This window comes from Capra hircus, unplaced genomic scaffold, assembly GCF_001704415.2.
Source record: "Capra hircus breed San Clemente unplaced genomic scaffold, ASM170441v1, whole genome shotgun sequence".
Classification (NCBI taxonomy): Eukaryota; Metazoa; Chordata; class Mammalia; order Artiodactyla; family Bovidae; genus Capra; species Capra hircus.
Window position 1 is genome coordinate 1 of NW_017212087.1, and position 16992 is coordinate 16992.

Sequence of the window (16992 nt, forward strand, 5' to 3'; positions counted from 1 at the left end):
TTAATCAATAAACCATCCATAGTCTCTGCGTGTCCCAATTCCTTAGTACACTATGATCTATGAATGTGGGACCAAAGGGTAGAAGTGGGGATGCCAGCCTCACCCTCGAGCCCTGCTGTCACACTCTGGGAAACCCTGTTCCCGTCCCTCCTAAGTTAGGTCCTGGGGGCCAGGTCGGGGGTTTTGCTGGCGTGAGTTATCAGAAAGGGATAAGATGCCAGTTGAGAGAGGGCATGTTAGACTCTCCTTCAAGAGACAGGAAGCTGTTGGAGGCCCTGGGCTTCTTGGGACCATGGAAAAATGGGTAATAAATGGTCTTGTAACCAAAAGGCTCTAGGGCGCCTTAGTGGGAAAGACCTGTCCCCCATGGTCTCTCTGCTCTTGTTTGTAGAAAAGTTTTAGTCAGCCAGGCCTCCTGTGAGTCTCAAAATGGTGGTTTAAGAGTTAAGGATTAGAACATGTGAAGATGGAGAAAGGAATACTCCTTAGGCTGGGAAACTGGTAACAATTTAGACTGTGACCAGCCACATAGCAGTGTCATGAAATTCCCAGTTCCCTGAAAGATAACAAAGAGCTGACACAAGCCTCAAGTTGTTTCTACAGGAAGCAGACCCCCAGCACATAAAAACTGCAAGCACGCAGACCCCCCAGACTGGTTGAAACCATAAGCTTGGTGGTGCTCAAACATTCGCCTTGTGCCAACCAACCTGACTGTGCTCAAGACCTGATGCGCCCTGCAGCAGCCACCTCTGCCCCTTTTCTAACCTGGAAACTTGGAGGCAGTCTGAGGACATTAGGTCACTATTTTCCCGGGGCTCCTGAGCAAACCAACTTGTCCTTTTCAACCACTTGTTACCTTCATAGGTGGTAGGATCTGGGTCATAACCAGCTTCAACTAGTAACAGTCTGAGCTGTCTGGGAGGAGCTTTAACTCCAGGGAGGCGCTGATCAGTGGATAGCATTGAGCCCTTCCTCATGATGCATATGTAATTAAAAAAAAATTGAATTCTTTAATTTTTTCAAGTGTTTTAAAAAATCCATTTTATACTTAAGCCAGCCTTGAAGATAAGCACAAATCTGTTTACTTTTTTTCCTACACAACACAACGCAGGCACCCATTCTGTGCATAGGACTGTTCTGCTGCTACTGCTACTGCTGCTGCTAAGTCGCTTCAGTCGTGTCCGACTCTGTGCGACCCCATAGACGGCAGCCCACCAGGCTCCCCCGTCCCTGGGATTCTCCAGGCAAGAACACTGGAGTGGGTTGCCATTTCCTTGTCCAATGCATGAAAGTGAAAAGTGAAAGTGAAGTCACTCAGTCGTGTCCGACTCTTCGTGATCCCATGGACTGCAGCCTACCAGCCTCCTCCATCCATGGGATTTTCCAGGCAAGAGTACTGGAGTGGGGTGCCATTGCCTTCTCTGATAGGACTGTTCTAGGTGCAGTAAAAGGGATTATTTACTATTGACCTGACCCAAATCCACTTCTGGCACTGAGAAATGCTAGGATCTGCCAAATTTAAGATGTTTCAGTAAATTCCTCTCCTACTTTCACCAAAGTAAGAAGGCAGAACTCCTCTGTATTAAAAAAATTTAAAAAGGCAACTTTCCATGAAAGAGTAGTTTCTGTTTCTATTGTATTTTTCTCTTTTTTTCCTTCTAGCTTTTAAGTTTTCTTCCTCCAACACTGCTTTTTCCTGTACAAGGCTAGAGCATTTTTTTCATTTTTCTTTTCCTAAGACAAAGTATTTCATCTTATAGACAAATAATTCCCAAGACTAGTGATAAATATTAAAAAAAAAAAAAAAGAAGAAAGAAACTTAAGGGTTTCCCTGGTGGCTCAGCAGGTAATGAATCCACCTGCAATGCAGGAGACCCCAGCTCAATTCCTGGGTCAGAAAGATCCCCTGGAAAAGGGAGAGGCTACCCACTCCAGTATTCTTGAGCTTCCCTGGTGCCTTAGATGGTAAAGAATCCACCTGCAATGTGGGACCTAGGTTCAATCCCTGGGTTGGGAAGATCCCCTAGAGAAGGGAAAGGCTACCCATTCCAGTATTCAACCTGGAGAACTTCACGCACTGTATAGTCCACGGGGTTGCAAATAGTTGGACACAACTGAGCAACTAAGCCCGGCACATTCAAGGGTGAATCAACTACATTACTTGGATGAAGTAAAAACTAAAAAGCACTTGGCACTAAGCTAGTCCAAAGTATTTGTGTCGGAACAATTTTAAAAATTATTTATAACACTGTTTAAAAAATTTCTTGGTCAAAACATTTATACAAACATTTTCAGTTCAACCTAATGAAAGTGATATCTAGAAAATATTCCACATTATTAAGTCTGTCTTAGAAAGTTCAGATGCTATGGCATTCCTAAGGCACAGTGTTCTGGAAGACAATGTGCTTCTGTGGTGCTGGGTGATATATGTGACTGCCTGGCTCCAAGTGGGCCTCAGCAGGCACCTTCCCCCTGATGTTGGCGGACTGTGAGAAGACAGTCAGACACAGGCCCCAGGGCTGCATGGAACCCTGTGAGCCACTGGGCCAGCTGCTGGAACTGGGTTTCTCCTCCGAATCTGAGGCCCAGCACAAGGCATCACAGCAAATGGTTCATCAGGACAGTTGGTAGGCTGGGGTATTTGAAAACCTTCCTTCATATCTCTAAAGAGTCGACATCCGTGTAGGGTATTTGACCCAGAGCTATGAACTCCTACACTATCACTCTGAAGGCCCACACATCACTAGCACTAGAGAACTAAAAAAATTATTTTTTTAATATATATATATATTTTGGTTGTATTGGGTCTTAGTTGTGGCACTTGGGATCTTCTTGCAGCATGAAGACTCTCAGTTGCAACATGCTGACTTCTTAGTTGTAGCATGTGGGATCCAGTTCCCCGACCGAGGATCGAACCAGGCCCCTTTACTGGGAGTGTGGGAATTTAGTGACTGGATCACCAGGGAAGTCTGGAGACCTCATTGTTAACCAGAAGTTTATGAGCCATCCATCGATCCCACTTTTTCATTGTACCCACACAGTGAGAGTCCATGGGTACAAGATTCTCGAGAGCAGCTGTCTGTACTCTTAACTTGAGGCAGTCATCAATGGCAGAGCTCCTAGCAGCCAGGTCTTTGTGGAGGACTTTTCTTCTGACCAGGTAATCCATTCCACAGGCACTCTGACCTTGTGGACCAGGTCCTGTTGAGAAATTGCCTGCGGATTATTGGCCTCTACTAATTTGAGCTGCAGGCTCCCCTGGTGGCTCAGACAGTAAAGAATCTGCCTGCAATTCAGGAGACCTGAGTTTTATCCCTGGGTTGGAAAGATCACCTGGAGAAGGGAATGGCCACCCACTCCATTATTCTTGCCTGAAGAATTCCTTGGACAGAAGAGCTTGGCGGGCTACAGGCCATGGGGTGGCAAGAGTTGGACAGGACTGACTGGCTAATACACACACAGACACACAATTTACAATGCTGTGAAAACTATTTACGATTCTCCCAATTCATGTAAGGCAATATCACCAGGGGTTTTCTCTATCTTCTATACACACAGGGGAAACAGGAGGAAGATTTCTGTGATGAAGATCTCATAGCTTGCAATGTTCAGTGAGAATCATTGTCACCTGAATTTCAGAAGCTTAATCTCTGTTTTTACAATCGATTGCTGTTCTTTATTTGGATCTTTTTCATCTAAATAAATCCCATGGAAAATACGCCCTAAACTACCTTCTTGGACTACATCCTCTCCGTGGATAGAGTTATCCTCTCCTTGGACATTTCGATATCCTTCACCTTTGCTCTGGCCTCTAAAAGAATGGCACTTCTCAAAACACTCCTCTACCCAGCCACAAGGTAGGATAACGGGATGGAAGTACCACTGTTGGGTGTGTCTCCTCTCAGATACTGAGTCATCTGGGACATGACTGAGACCATCTTTGGGAACTACTGGACACTGATGCTGTCTTGCAGTTCAATTCTTGTCATATTATGAAGGTGCAAAACAGCTAATATTGTTACTACAAGAAATATAACTGCACGGCAAACCCCCGCGCTGATATAAAACACATGGGTAGAAGTAGCTGGAGCTGCATGAACAGGATCATAAACAGTTCTGCTACTGGCTTTGTCTAAGACCGAAGTTTTTTGTAGCACATTTTCGTTCCTTTCAAATTTCTGAAGAAGGGAAGTTTTTGAAGAATTTACTGTCAAGTTGAGCTGCATCTAGTCTCATAACCTCATCATCTACTTTGCAGAAAAGGAAAGCTAGAGCCAATATAGTGCGTGGAAGTCCCCCCACCCCGTGCCCCTCGCACGCCCCACCCCCACCAAGCAGAAATGCTGACCCGGGGCAGGTCCACGAAGTTGTCTACTTGGAAACCTGCTTATATTCAACTTGGACTCTGCAGGCCAAGTGAAAGGCAGGACATCTGTTTCGCTGGGTTAAAGGACAGACGTGGTGCCCAACAAGGCCACTTCTCTACTAAAAAAGTTCTGCATCTAGACCAATGGCCCAGGCACCTGGTCCCTGCTCAGGAAGAGGCTCGCACCGGCCCTGGGGTCGCGGGTGAGGCCCGGGGGCTGGGGGTGGAGCCCGGGACCACGGTTGGAGCCCTGCCGAGGAGCCGGGTGGCCGAGGGTGGAGCCCGGGGCCCGGGGGTGGAGCGCTGGTGCCGGGGGTGGAGCCCTGGGGCTGGGGTGGAGCCGTGACGCAAAGCCCTGGGGTCGGGGATGCAGTCAGCAGCTACCGCTCCGACAAGAGCACTCAAGAACGGTTAGGCCGGGAGTGCGCCGCCGCCTCCTCCTGGGCACTCGTGTCCGCTCTGCATTTATAACTTACGGCCGGGAAAGAGCACTGGTCCTTCAAGGGCCGGAAGATGGAGGACCAGAAGGGTCTCTGTTGCACAGGTCGGGGCGGGAGGGTGTGCTTTTCGGGCGGGTCTGGGTCTCCTCCACAGGATGGCCGACTGTCCCAAACGGCCCGGCTCCAGGGCTCCCACTTCCCAGGGGCAGTCTGGACCCTTGGGGGGTTTCAACCCTATTTCCTGCCGCGTCCCGGCCCCCTCTTCTCCCAGCGTCACTTCCCAAATTCCCGGCATTTACTACTTCATCCAGGTCACCCTTGTTCTGGCCCGGAGAGCCGGCAAGAAGCCGGGAGGAGACTCCGAGGACTAAATGGGCCAGGGAAGGGAAAGAGGTGGGGGGCGCGGCGCCACCCTGTAAAAAGATTCGCCGAAACCCCGCGGACACCGCCCCATCCCCTTCCCGGCTCATAACCATCCAACCTCCGCGCGTTCCCCCGCCACGCCCCGCGCAGGGTCATCCCCGCACTCACCGCTGGACGTTCCGCTGAACAAGACCATCGAAAGCAAAACGACACTGGTCTTGGGAGCCACCCATCTCTCCCTTTGCCACCTGGATCCCAATTTTTCAGGAGTGTGAGGCTGCCAAGCCAGAACCCGCGATCCTCTCCCGCTAACCCACAGCTGCACTCTGGACCTCCGCTCCTGCCAGGACTGCCTGGCCCGCCCCTCTGCCCTCAGCCCCCACCCCAGGTTTTCTAGCAGTAACAACTAGGAACCCCCGCGCCGCTGGGGCTGGGCGGGGCATCCTAACAGTTCTCTCCCTTTCTATCCCGGCTTCCGTGTGTACTCCTCTGCCCACTTGCTTATGCGCTGCGCCAGCTTGCAATGGTGATAGGAGACCGCCTAGTTCTTGTTGCTGAAGCTGAGACGCCAATACTTTGGCCACCTGATAAGAAGAACTGACTCATTGGAAAAGACCCTGATGCTGGCAAGGATTGAAGTCGGTAGGAGAAAGGGATGACAGAGGATGAGATGGTTGGAAGGCATCACCGACTCGATGGACGTGAGTTTGAGTAAAATCCGGGAGTTGGTGATGGGCTTGCAGTCCATGGGGTCGCAAAGAGTCGGACACGACTGAGCCATTGAACTTAAGGCTCTTGTTTCTCACCTTGTCCCTTATCAGTCTTTAAGTTCTTGTTCCTTATCAGATCAGGGGCACTCAAGCCAGTTATCTGAGTTGGGAGGAGACAAGGAACAAAAGAAAATTCTTGTTCGGGCCACTGGGTCGGGTCAGTCAGCGGACAAGCTTGTCCCTAAGTACCTGAATGGTCAGGGCATCAGTCGCAGTGAGGAAATCCCACCAGAGTCGCCATCTGTTACAGAAAGGGCGACTCCTTGCAGGGTCTGAGAGGGGGCTTTTGGTCTAACATTGGGAAATTATTGGATCCAGGAGACACGCATGCTGACAAGTCAAGAGGCTTTTTTTGGGAAGGGGCTACAGGGTGGAGAGCAGCAGAGTAAGGGAACCCAGGAGTACTGCTCTGCCACATGGCTTGTAGTCTCAGGGTCTCTGGTGATGGAGTTAGTTTCTGGGTCATCTCTGGCCAATCTTTCTGACTCAGGGTCGTCCCTGGTGTCAGAAATGTGTTCTGGTGAGCTTTATTGATATTTCTGAGAGTTTATTTATATAGTACTTACTTTCCCTTAACCCAATTAAATCCAGCTCAGTTACAAAATCATTTTCATTTAAAGACAGAACCAGTAATCTCCTTGTTTTACTGCTTCGGTTTTAAAAATGCTGTTTTATCCCCCTCCCTCTGGGGGACCACAGATGGATCAGATGGTTCCTGAGAACCCAGGCGAAAGACTTACATTTTGAAGGGAGAAATGGAAGCTCCCTTTTTTGTTTGTTTTGTTTTTAAAGCCTTCCCGAAATGATTGTGAACAGTGACTGCAGCCATGAAATTGAAAGATGCTTGCTCCTTGGAAGAAAAGCTATGATAAACCTAGACAGCATACTAAAAAGCAGAGACATCACTTTCCCAACAAAGGTCCCTATAGTCAAAGCTATGATTTTTTCAGTAGTCATGTATCAACGTGAGAGTTGGACCATAAGAAGGCTGAGAACTGAAGGATTGATGTTTTTGAGCTGTGGTGTTGGGGAAGACTCTTGAGAGTCCCTTGGACAGCAAGGAAATCAAACCAGTCAATCTTAAAGGAAATCAGTCCTGAATATTCATTGGAAGGACTGATGCTGAAGTTGAAGCTCCAGTACACTGGCCACCTGATGCAAAGAGATGACTCATTGGAAAGACCTGGGAAAGATGCTGGGAAAGATTGAAGGCAGGAGGAGAAGGGGATGACAGGGGACGAGATGGTTGGATGGCATCACTGACTCAATCAACATGAGTGTGAGCAAGCTCCAGGAGATGGTGAAGGACAAGGAAGCCTGGTTTGCTGCAGTCCATGGGGTCCCAGAGTCAGACATGACTGAGTGACTGAACAAGGAGTAACCCATGCCCACAATTGTAGCAGAGCTTTGTAGGAGCAATTGGCAGAGAAAAGTACATAAAACAAAGATGCTTTTAAATTCACTGACTGAGAGAACCTACCAATGACAGAAAATTAACAAATAAGAAACAAAGAGAGGGTCTTACTGGGAAGTGGCCTCTGGGGCATTTTGTCCAGCCCAGCCCAAGTCTTCTCTCAGCTGGCCCTTCTGCAAGGGGCCAGTGAGAACCTCAAGCCTGAGGTGGGAACACAAAGCAAACAAGTGGTGGTGAAAGGTGACCCAGCAGGAAGTCTCTTGGATGCAAAAGGACAGGAGTGAGGTATGAGGACCAAAGGGGAGCAAAAGGGAGGAGGGACAGAAAGACTGAAAAACGGAAAAGGAAGCCATTGCCTTTTCAACCCCTGCACTCTGCAGGTGTCTATTTATTCAGGCACCAACCTGCAGGCTTCCAGAAAGGGCCAGTGAAGGAGGGAGCACCCTGTCCACTGCCCACTGGGGTGATCAAGCCCAGAAACCAGCCCCTTGTACATCGGCTGTGGGCCTGCAGCCCAGAGGTGGGATTCTCACCCACGTGTAAACCAGCATATAGAGAAATCTGCCAGTTCACTGAGTTCCCAACGGAACTTCTCTTGGCGGCAGGAAAATAGAAGTGAGAAAATCGGTATGATCAGACGTCCAACCACTACCTAATAAGAGGTTTGAACCTGTATCATTCTCACAAATCTCCTATGAGGCAGAACCTGCTGGACCAAGACCTGCAGGGTATGAGGTGGGCCTCTCCCACCAGCTTGTCACCCATCAAAGTGAGCCATTGACAGCCAGAAGGAGCTTTGTCTCCTAAGTTGAGAGGAGTGATGCTGTACTTGCCGAGTCCACTCTCTCAGAAGGATAAGAAAGAGAGAGGAGAAGTGGAGAGATAATAGATGAGGGAAAGGGACAAAGGGTGAGGGGAGTGTGATGCCTGAATGAGGGCCCTGAGGCCCCCAGGGGCCAGGAAGGCAGACCAACCAAACCTGGTGACTCTGAGCCAAGGTTCAGGCGGCCACTTGTCACCACGGGGAAGTTGCACCCTGAGGTCACAGAGATGCCCAGATGCTCTGGCAGAAAAGGGACAGTAGCCCTTCATGGTTGCCACAGAGTATGTTAACGACCAGGCTTCTTGGCCTCCTTAATCAATCAGTTCATTCAGTTCAGTTCATTCAGTCGCTCAGTCGTGTCCGACTCTTTGCGACCCCATGGACTGCAGCATGCCAGGCCTCCCTGTCCATATCCAACTCACAGTGTTTACTCAAACTCATGCCCATTGAGTCAATGATGCCACAGGGGCTGGGGCTCTGGGTTCGGCAGACTTGGGTATGGCTTGGTGCTGCAGACATGGGTATGGCATAAATTCTCTTGGCGGAGGTCGCCATTAATCCCACAAAGAGCTGCCAGAACATACACAGGACTGGGTAAATAGACTCTTGGAGGGCAGGAACAGAACCTTAATCATAGAAGTGGATAAGAGGCCAGATAAGAAATCCAGGCGAGGCTTCCCTGGGACACGTGCTGCAGTGTGAGCGCGCGAGCATGCACAAGGGGTCTCCTTGCTCATTCCTCAAGGGGAAGGGTGGGGGGGGCAGGCTGGCCCCTTATATGGGGTGAGGGTAGGGGCAAGCCAAGGGTTAGGACCTGAAGGATGGCTTAGGTGGCCTGCCCACTGTTGTGGCAGTGCCCTGTGCAGGGATCATACCCATACCCTGCTTTTCCAGTTGGGTTTTTTATCTTTTCATTCATAATTAACCCCGACTTGGCATGCATGCAGTTATTTTCAGCCCCTTATAATTTCTTTGTATTTTGTTACTGGAGGAGATCATTGTCCAGGTGCAAGCACTAGAGCAAAGGTCCACAGATCCCAGGTTTCAAGTCCCCGGCAGATCTCATTGGTGCTGTTGGACATGTTTCTCATCCGCGCTTTCCTCTCGGGCTCCGTGGAGTCCATCAGGCTTTCCCATGGAGCTGGCGGACTGCACACGTTCCTGCCCTTTCATACCGTGTCCGCCCTGGCAGATTCACTTCTTGAGCCTTGGATCCCCTCCTCTCCCACCTGCCTCAGAAGTTCTGGACTTTCTGTTTCATGCCAGCTGGGCCAGGCCTTTCTCCAGGCTTCCAAGACCCATCCTAGTGGGAGATCAGCAGCATCTCCTTGGCCTTGCTAAGTCCTGTCCCCCTAATTGTGAACTCTCCCTTCCCCAGCTTTGGGTTCTGTTCTCATTCTCCCCCACTGTGATCCTGCTTCCTCAGGAGCAGCCCCCAAAGGCTCCTCATCTCTCCTCACGACACTCAGAGACATTCTCAAAGTCCTCTGTGTTTAGGCCTCTCCTTCTGAGCTGGCCTGGCCACCTCTGGAAAAAATTGTGTCAGTTCATGCTAGGTGTGGAGCTTTTGAACAGACTGGAGATAGGCATATCCAGGGCCGTGTTTTTTGCCTGATCAAGGCTTCCTCCTCTTCCTCAGCCAGTAACTAGGGTGTGTTTTGGGTAGGGGGCATAGACAGGGCTGTCAGCTCTGTCAGCCAGCCCTGCAGCCCTACTCCACTCTCACATAACTGGGGGAGGAGGCCTATGGGTCTTTTTCTCCCAACCTCACCCTCACTGTGATTTGCCTTCACACATGCTCACTCTCTTTCCTATAATTTCACCATCAGTCCTCAGCCCAGACCTGGACAGCCATGGTGTGAGGTTCAAGGGCAGGTGGATGGAGAGGTTTTTCTCTCCTATGACTGTGGTCTTGCTAACATCACGTTCATGAGTCCTCTGGGAGAATTCTGGAGCTGAGGTCCCTATCGTTTTCTGAAAATTAGAGGGGAGCCTGGTTGATATATCCCTAAAAATGTATTGGAGATGATCATTCTGAACGGGACTAACACTAACAACAACAATCAAAAGGGACGGTAATGAAAGGCTGTCTAGATTCCTGATGTCTATTTTTATCTTATGTTCTTTCTTCATTTCCATCCATGGACCGGAGCTCTTCAATTTGTACTATTTATGCAGTTGGGGAGACTCCCTTTAGTGATCATTTATCTCTTACTGAGATAAAAGGTAAATATAAAATATATTTATAATATCTATATATATAAATATATATATATATATAAATGGTGGTCGGGGGGCTTCCCTGGTGGTCCAGTGGTAAAGACTCCATGCTTAGACTGCTAGGGGTAGGAGTTTGATCCCTGGTTAAGGAACAAGATCCTAAATGCCTCATGGCACAGCCAGAAACTAAAAATGATGCATCTTAATTTCTATCCGGGGAAACTAAATTTTAAACCTTAACCTTTAAATATTAAAACTAAAAAATTAATACAGTCCATTAAAGAAAATGCAGCAATATTCATTAAATTAGAAGTTCAAGGTGACATGGGGAAACAGTACAGATTCAAAGGAAGAAAAGACCATTAGTTACTGAACTACATGATGAAAATGTTGTATTGTCTTCAAGTTTGAAATGCATCAAGAAATAAGATACATTGATCTTATGAAGATACAAACCCTCCAGCACCATGATCTTGGACTTCCTCCCTACAGAACTGTAGAAAAACCTGTGTTTGTTGTGTAAGCCATCCAGTCTGTGGTCCTCTGTATGGCAGGACCAGCCGACTAGTATAGGCTCCTGTGCTGTGCTGTGCCTAGTTGCTCAGTCCTGTCTGACTCTTTGTGACTCCACGTACTATAGCCCTCCAGGCTCCTCTGTCCACAGGAATTCTCCAGGCAAGAATACTGGAGTGAGTTGCCAGGCCCTCCTCCAAGGGTCTTCCCAATCCAGGAATCGAACCAGGGTCTCCTGCCTTGCAGGTGGATTCCTTACCAGCTGAGCTACTTGGGAGCCAAATATAGGCTCCTACCCTCCTACAGAGACTGGGAGATGCCAGTACTATCTCCTTTAATACTTCAGATTCAAAGAGATGGCTCCCAAGGCCCACACTCTAGAGCCTGCAGGCCATAACTGCCAAACCAATTCCGTGACTACTGAACCCCACGTGCCTAAGGCCAGTGCTCCACAGCAAGAGAAGCCACCTGAGTAAGAAGCCCAAGCACTGCAACTAGAGAGGAGCCCCTGCTAGCTGCAGCTGGAGAAAGCCTGCACACAGAAACATAGACCCAGGGCAACCAAAAAACAAAAATCTGTAAATAGATGCCACTCCAAAATTCTTCCCTGTGAAATCCCTTGGATATAGGAGCCTAGCTGGCTACAGTCCATGAGGTCTGAAAGAGCTGGACATGACTTAGGGACTAAACAGCAGCAACAGCAGCAAAGGAAGTTATAGCTTATTTGATAATACACAGTAGGAAAGCTCATGTCACATAGACTGGCAAATCATTATACTTCACTGATTCCTTTTCCACTAGGTGTGTATAGCTTGTCTTAGTTTCTCATTCTTCCTTTCATCTGGGGGGCTTGGTCATAGAGTGTGCTAGCACATTTAAGTAATAAATGCCTTAATAAGTCACCTTAAGAGAAAAAAGAAACAGATGGCTCCCAGAGCTTTGAGAAAACAGGCCTGAGTTGTAAAACTGGTAAGAGAAAAAGTGACAACAAGATTTTGAAATAAAATGTTCTAAGAAAAGGGAAGTCAGAGGCCTAGAGCCAGGAATGAGCTCAAGCTTCATCTCAAGTTTAGTCCAGCTAAAAGAAATATTAAGGTTACCCTGGTCACACTTCTCAAAAAAAGCCAGTGGAAACCACACAGCAACTCACCTAAGGAAGAAAAAGTCCTCAATAGTCAGGATAAAGGAGGTCAAACCAAAGTCTCCAGAATGTCAATAAGATACAGACTAGCAAGTGATCACAATGATGATGATGATAAAAATAAAAGGTGAGTTTGATTCTGATATTTGCACAGACAAAAAAAATGTGGGTTTAAAACTTCATTTCTGTGTTAGAATAGAGGGATATTCCTCTATTATAAAACAGTAATAATAATAGAAATATTTTAATATTCCTCTATCATAAGAAGGAATATCCTGTTCCCTGACAATATTTCAGCCCATAATTTTACCATCTATTGATGATCCTGGACTGATAACATTTTCATTAACACTAGAAAACAAGCAGTTACTGAACATGTATTCATTCAATAAATATTTATTGGACTCTTGCTGAGAAATGGGAACTTGGCAGGCATGGAGACAGCAGCTGCCCCTGTTGACCATCTCTTCACACAGTGTGGCCAGGATCTCTCTCTGTGTCAACCACACTCTTCATCTGAACCATGGAGCACAGTAATTGAGTTCAGTGACTATTTCCTCAATTCATCTCACAAGGATGGCATGTAACCAGAACCATTTTAGATGTCTGGATGAGAAGTTAATTCACTACACACTGTGAAATTAACTCCATACAGTTCTTCCAATTAACTAGATTGATGAAATCAGATGGAAGGGGGTTCAGTTATTTTGAGAACTCATTTTCTGGGTGTGAGTATAGACCGTGGGAAAGTTTATGACCTGGGAGTCCAAGCCAGAATTCCCTCTTCTCCTCCTCTGTCACACCTGAAACAGGCTGGGACCTGGATGAAGGTCTCATCAAGCATCAAAATGCAAAGACACTATAAAGGGAGAAAAAGTGCTGCATGCATGCACAGTTGGGACAATTATGAGCAACAAGATACAAAATGATCAAGCCCCAACTCCCACTACTGAGGTGTTGGGAGCAAAAGCAAGGTAGTGAGTATAAGCTGACACACAGCACCACCAACGGGTGGGCAGACCACCTAAGCTACGCCTTCTGCCTCACCCATGGATCCACCCCGCCCTCACCCCATAAGGGACCAGCGTGTCCCCCTCAGGATTGAGCAAGGGAACTTGTTTCCCTTTCCTCGAAATGTAGCAAGAATTCCGATGAAACAGAGCGGGACCCTATGGTCCTTGCCCCGCCATGTCCTCAGCCTGCCTTTTGTCTGTGGAAAAGATTTAGCCACACACTAAGTTTAATCAGAGAAGTGAGAAAATGAAAAAAAACTAAGGAAAATAGTCAACGGAGACCAAATAACAATAATGTAGTCATTAAGAGTAGTCAAGGACTGTGAGGTCCTTCTCAAGGGCTATTGATAATATTCTGAGCTCTATCCTGTGAGCTGTCTTATAGATACATTAATCCCACCAGTTGCTACATGATGGCCAGACTGTAGCCATGATACAAGCTGCCACAATTCCAAGAATTGTCCTCAAGGAGATGAGAACAAACCAGCCATGGAACCAAAGATTAACTGTACTTGAAACAATCAAGAGGACTTTGGTCAGACCATCCATGACCAATTTGGAGATTACCCTCAGAGCTGACTGTGCTGTTTCTGCATGCAGCCCCTCCCTCTGTCTATAAAAGTTCTTGCCACTGATTGTCAGTTGTGGGGAGTCAGCCTTTGGACAGATGTCCATCCTTCCCACACCCCCCTCACCTCCATTTGTTGTTTAGTCGCTAAGTGTGTGACTCTTTGTGACCCCATGGACTGTAGCCTGCCAGACTCCTCCGTCCATGGGATTTTCCAGGCAAGAATACTGGGGTGGGTTGCTATTTCCTTCTGCAAGGAATCTTTCAGAGGCAGGGATTGAACCCACACCTCCTGCATTGATGGGTGGATTCTGGGCAGATTCTTTACCACTGAACCACCATGGAAATCCCCTACCCCCTTCCCTCACCATTGCTGGCATCCAAAACAAGGCAAACTTTCCTTTCCATCAACATGACCTCTTTAATGGCTTTTGGGAAGCAGCCAGACCCTAGTTTCAGGAACACCAATAAAACCTAGCCTGAATTTCTCATCTGGCCTCTTATCAATTTCTATTGATTAAATAGCCAAGAGGAGGTACCCCACATCCAAGGTAAGGTAATGGCTGTGCTTTGCTGGAGCAGCTGTGAAGAGATACCCCATGTCCAAGGTAAGAGAAACCCAAGTGAGATGGTAGGCACTAAGAGAGGGCGTCAGAGGGCAGACAGATGGAAACCACAATCACAGACAACTAGCCAATCTGATCACACAGACCACAGCCTCGTCTAACTCAGTGAAACCAAGCCATGCGGCACCCAAGATGGGGGTCACGGTGGAGAGGTCTGACAGAATGTGATCCACTGGAGAAGGGAATGGCAAGCCACTTCAGTATTCTTGCCTTGAGAACCCCATGAACAGTGTGAAAAAGCAAAAGGAAAGGACACTGAAAGATGAACTCCCCAGGTCGGTAGGTGCCCAATATGCTACTGGAGATCAGTGGAGAAATAACTCCAGAAAGAATGAAGGGGGAGCCAAAGAAAAACAACACCCAGTTGTGGACGGGTGATAGAAGCAAGGTTGGATTCTGTAAAGAGCAATATTGCATAGGAACCTGGAATGTTAGGTCCATGAATCAAGGCAAATTGGAAGTGGTCAAACAGGAGATGACAAGAGTGAATATCGACATTCTAGGAATCAGCAACTAAAATGGACTGGAATGGGTGAATTTAACTCAGATTACCATTATATCTACTGCTATGGGCAGGAATCCCTTAGAAGAAATGAAGTAGCCATCATGGTCCACAAGAGTCCGAAATGCAGTACTTGGATGTAATATCAAAAATGACAGAATGATCTCTGTTCATTTCCAAGGCAAACATTCAATATCACAGTAATGGAAGCCTATGCCCCAACCAGGAACGCTGAAGAATGAAGGTGAACGGTTCTACGAAGACCTACAAGACATGCTAGAACTAACACCTAAAGAAGATGTCCTTTTCATTATGGAGGACTGGAATTCAAAAGTAGGAAGTCAAGAAACACCTGGAGTAACAGGAAAATTTGGCCTTGGAGTATGGAATGAAGCAGAGCAAAGGCTAATAGAGTTTTCCAAGAGAACACACTGGTCATAGCAAACTCCCTCTTCCAACAACACAAGAGAAGACTCTATACATGGACATCACAGATGGTCAACACTGAAATCAGATTGATTATATTCTTTGCAGCCAAAGGTGGAAAAGCTCTATACAGTCAGCAAAAACAAGACCGGGAGCTGACTGTGGCTCATATCATGATCTCCTTATTGCCAAATTCAGACTGAAATTGAAGAAAGTAGGGGAAACCACTAGACCATTCAAGTATGACCTAAATCAAGTCCCTTATGATTATACAGTGGAAGTGAGAAATAGATTTAAGGGACTAGATGTGATAGATAGAGTGCCTGATGAACTATGGACAGATGCTTGTGACATTGTACAGGAGACAGGGGTCAAGACCATCCCCATGGGAAAGAAATGCAAGAACACAAAATGGCTATCTGGGGAGGCCTTATAAATAGCTGTGAAAAGAAGAGAAGTGAATAGAAAAGAGAAAAGGAAAGACCTAAGCATCTGAATGAAGCGTTCCAAAGAATAGCAAGGAGAGAGACATAGGAAAGCCTTCCTCAGCTATCAATGCAAAGAAATAGAGGAAAACAACAGAATGGGAAAGACTGGAGATCTCTTCAAGAAAGTTAGAGATACCAAGGGAACATTTCATGCAAAGATGGGCTTGATAAAGGACAGAAATGGTATGGACCTAACAGAAGCAGAAGATATTAAGAAGAGGTGGCAAGAATACACAGAACTGTACAAAATAAAGATCTTCACAACCGAGATAATCATAATGGTGTGATCACTCACCTAGAGCCAGACATCTTGGAATGTGAAGTCAAGTGGGCCTTAGAAAGTATCACTATGAACAAAGCTAGTGGAGGTGATGGAATTCCAGTTGAGCTGTTTCAAATCCTGAAAGATGATGCTGTGAAAGTGCTGCACTCGATATGCCAGCAAATTTGGAAAACTCAGCAGTGGCCACAGGACTGGAAAAGGTCAGTTTTCATTCGAATCCCAAAGAAGGGCAATGCCAAAGAATACTCAAACTACCACACAATTGCACTCATCTCACACGCTAGTAGAGAGTAATGCTCAAAATTCTCCAAGCCAGGCTTCAGCAATGCATGAAGTATGAACTTCCAGATGTTCAAGCTGGTTTTAAGAAGGCAGAGGAACCAGAGATGAAACTGCCAACATCTCTGGATCATGAAAAAAGCAGGAGAGTTCCAGAAAACATCAATTTCTGCTTTATTGCTATGCGAAAGCCTTTGACTGTGTGGATCACAAGAAACTGTGGAAAATTCTGAAAGAGATGGGAATATCAGACCACCTGACCCACCTTTTGAACCTGTATGCAGGTCAGGAAGCAACAGTTAGAACTGGACATGGAACAAACAGACTGGTTCCAAATAGGAAAAGGAGTATGTCAAGGCTGTATATTGTCACCCTGCTTATTTAACTTATATGCAGAGTCCATCATGAGAAATGCTGGGCTGAAAGAAGCACAAGCTGGAATCAAGATTTCCAGGAGAAATATCAACCTCAGATATGCAGATGAAACCACCCTTTATGTCAGAAAGTGAAAGAGGAACTAAAAAGCCTCCTGATGAAAGTGAAAGAGGAGAGTGAAAAAGTTGGCTTAAAGCTCAACATTCAGAGAATTTAGATCATGGCATCTGGTCCCATCACTTCATGGGAATAGATGGGGAAATAGATGGGGAAACAGTGGAAACAGTGTCAAACTTCTTTTTGGGGGCTCCAAAATCACTGCTGATGGTGATTACAGCCATGAAATTAAAAAGACGCTTACTCCTTGGAAGGAAAATTATGA

General features: G+C 46.9%; 1 pseudogene; it reads right to left on the bottom strand.

The window, feature by feature from the left end:
- Window positions 1–3058: 3058 nt before the first annotated feature.
- Window positions 3059–5402, bottom strand: LOC108635223 (annotated as a pseudogene).
- Between the last annotated feature and the right edge of the window lie 11590 nt (window positions 5403–16992).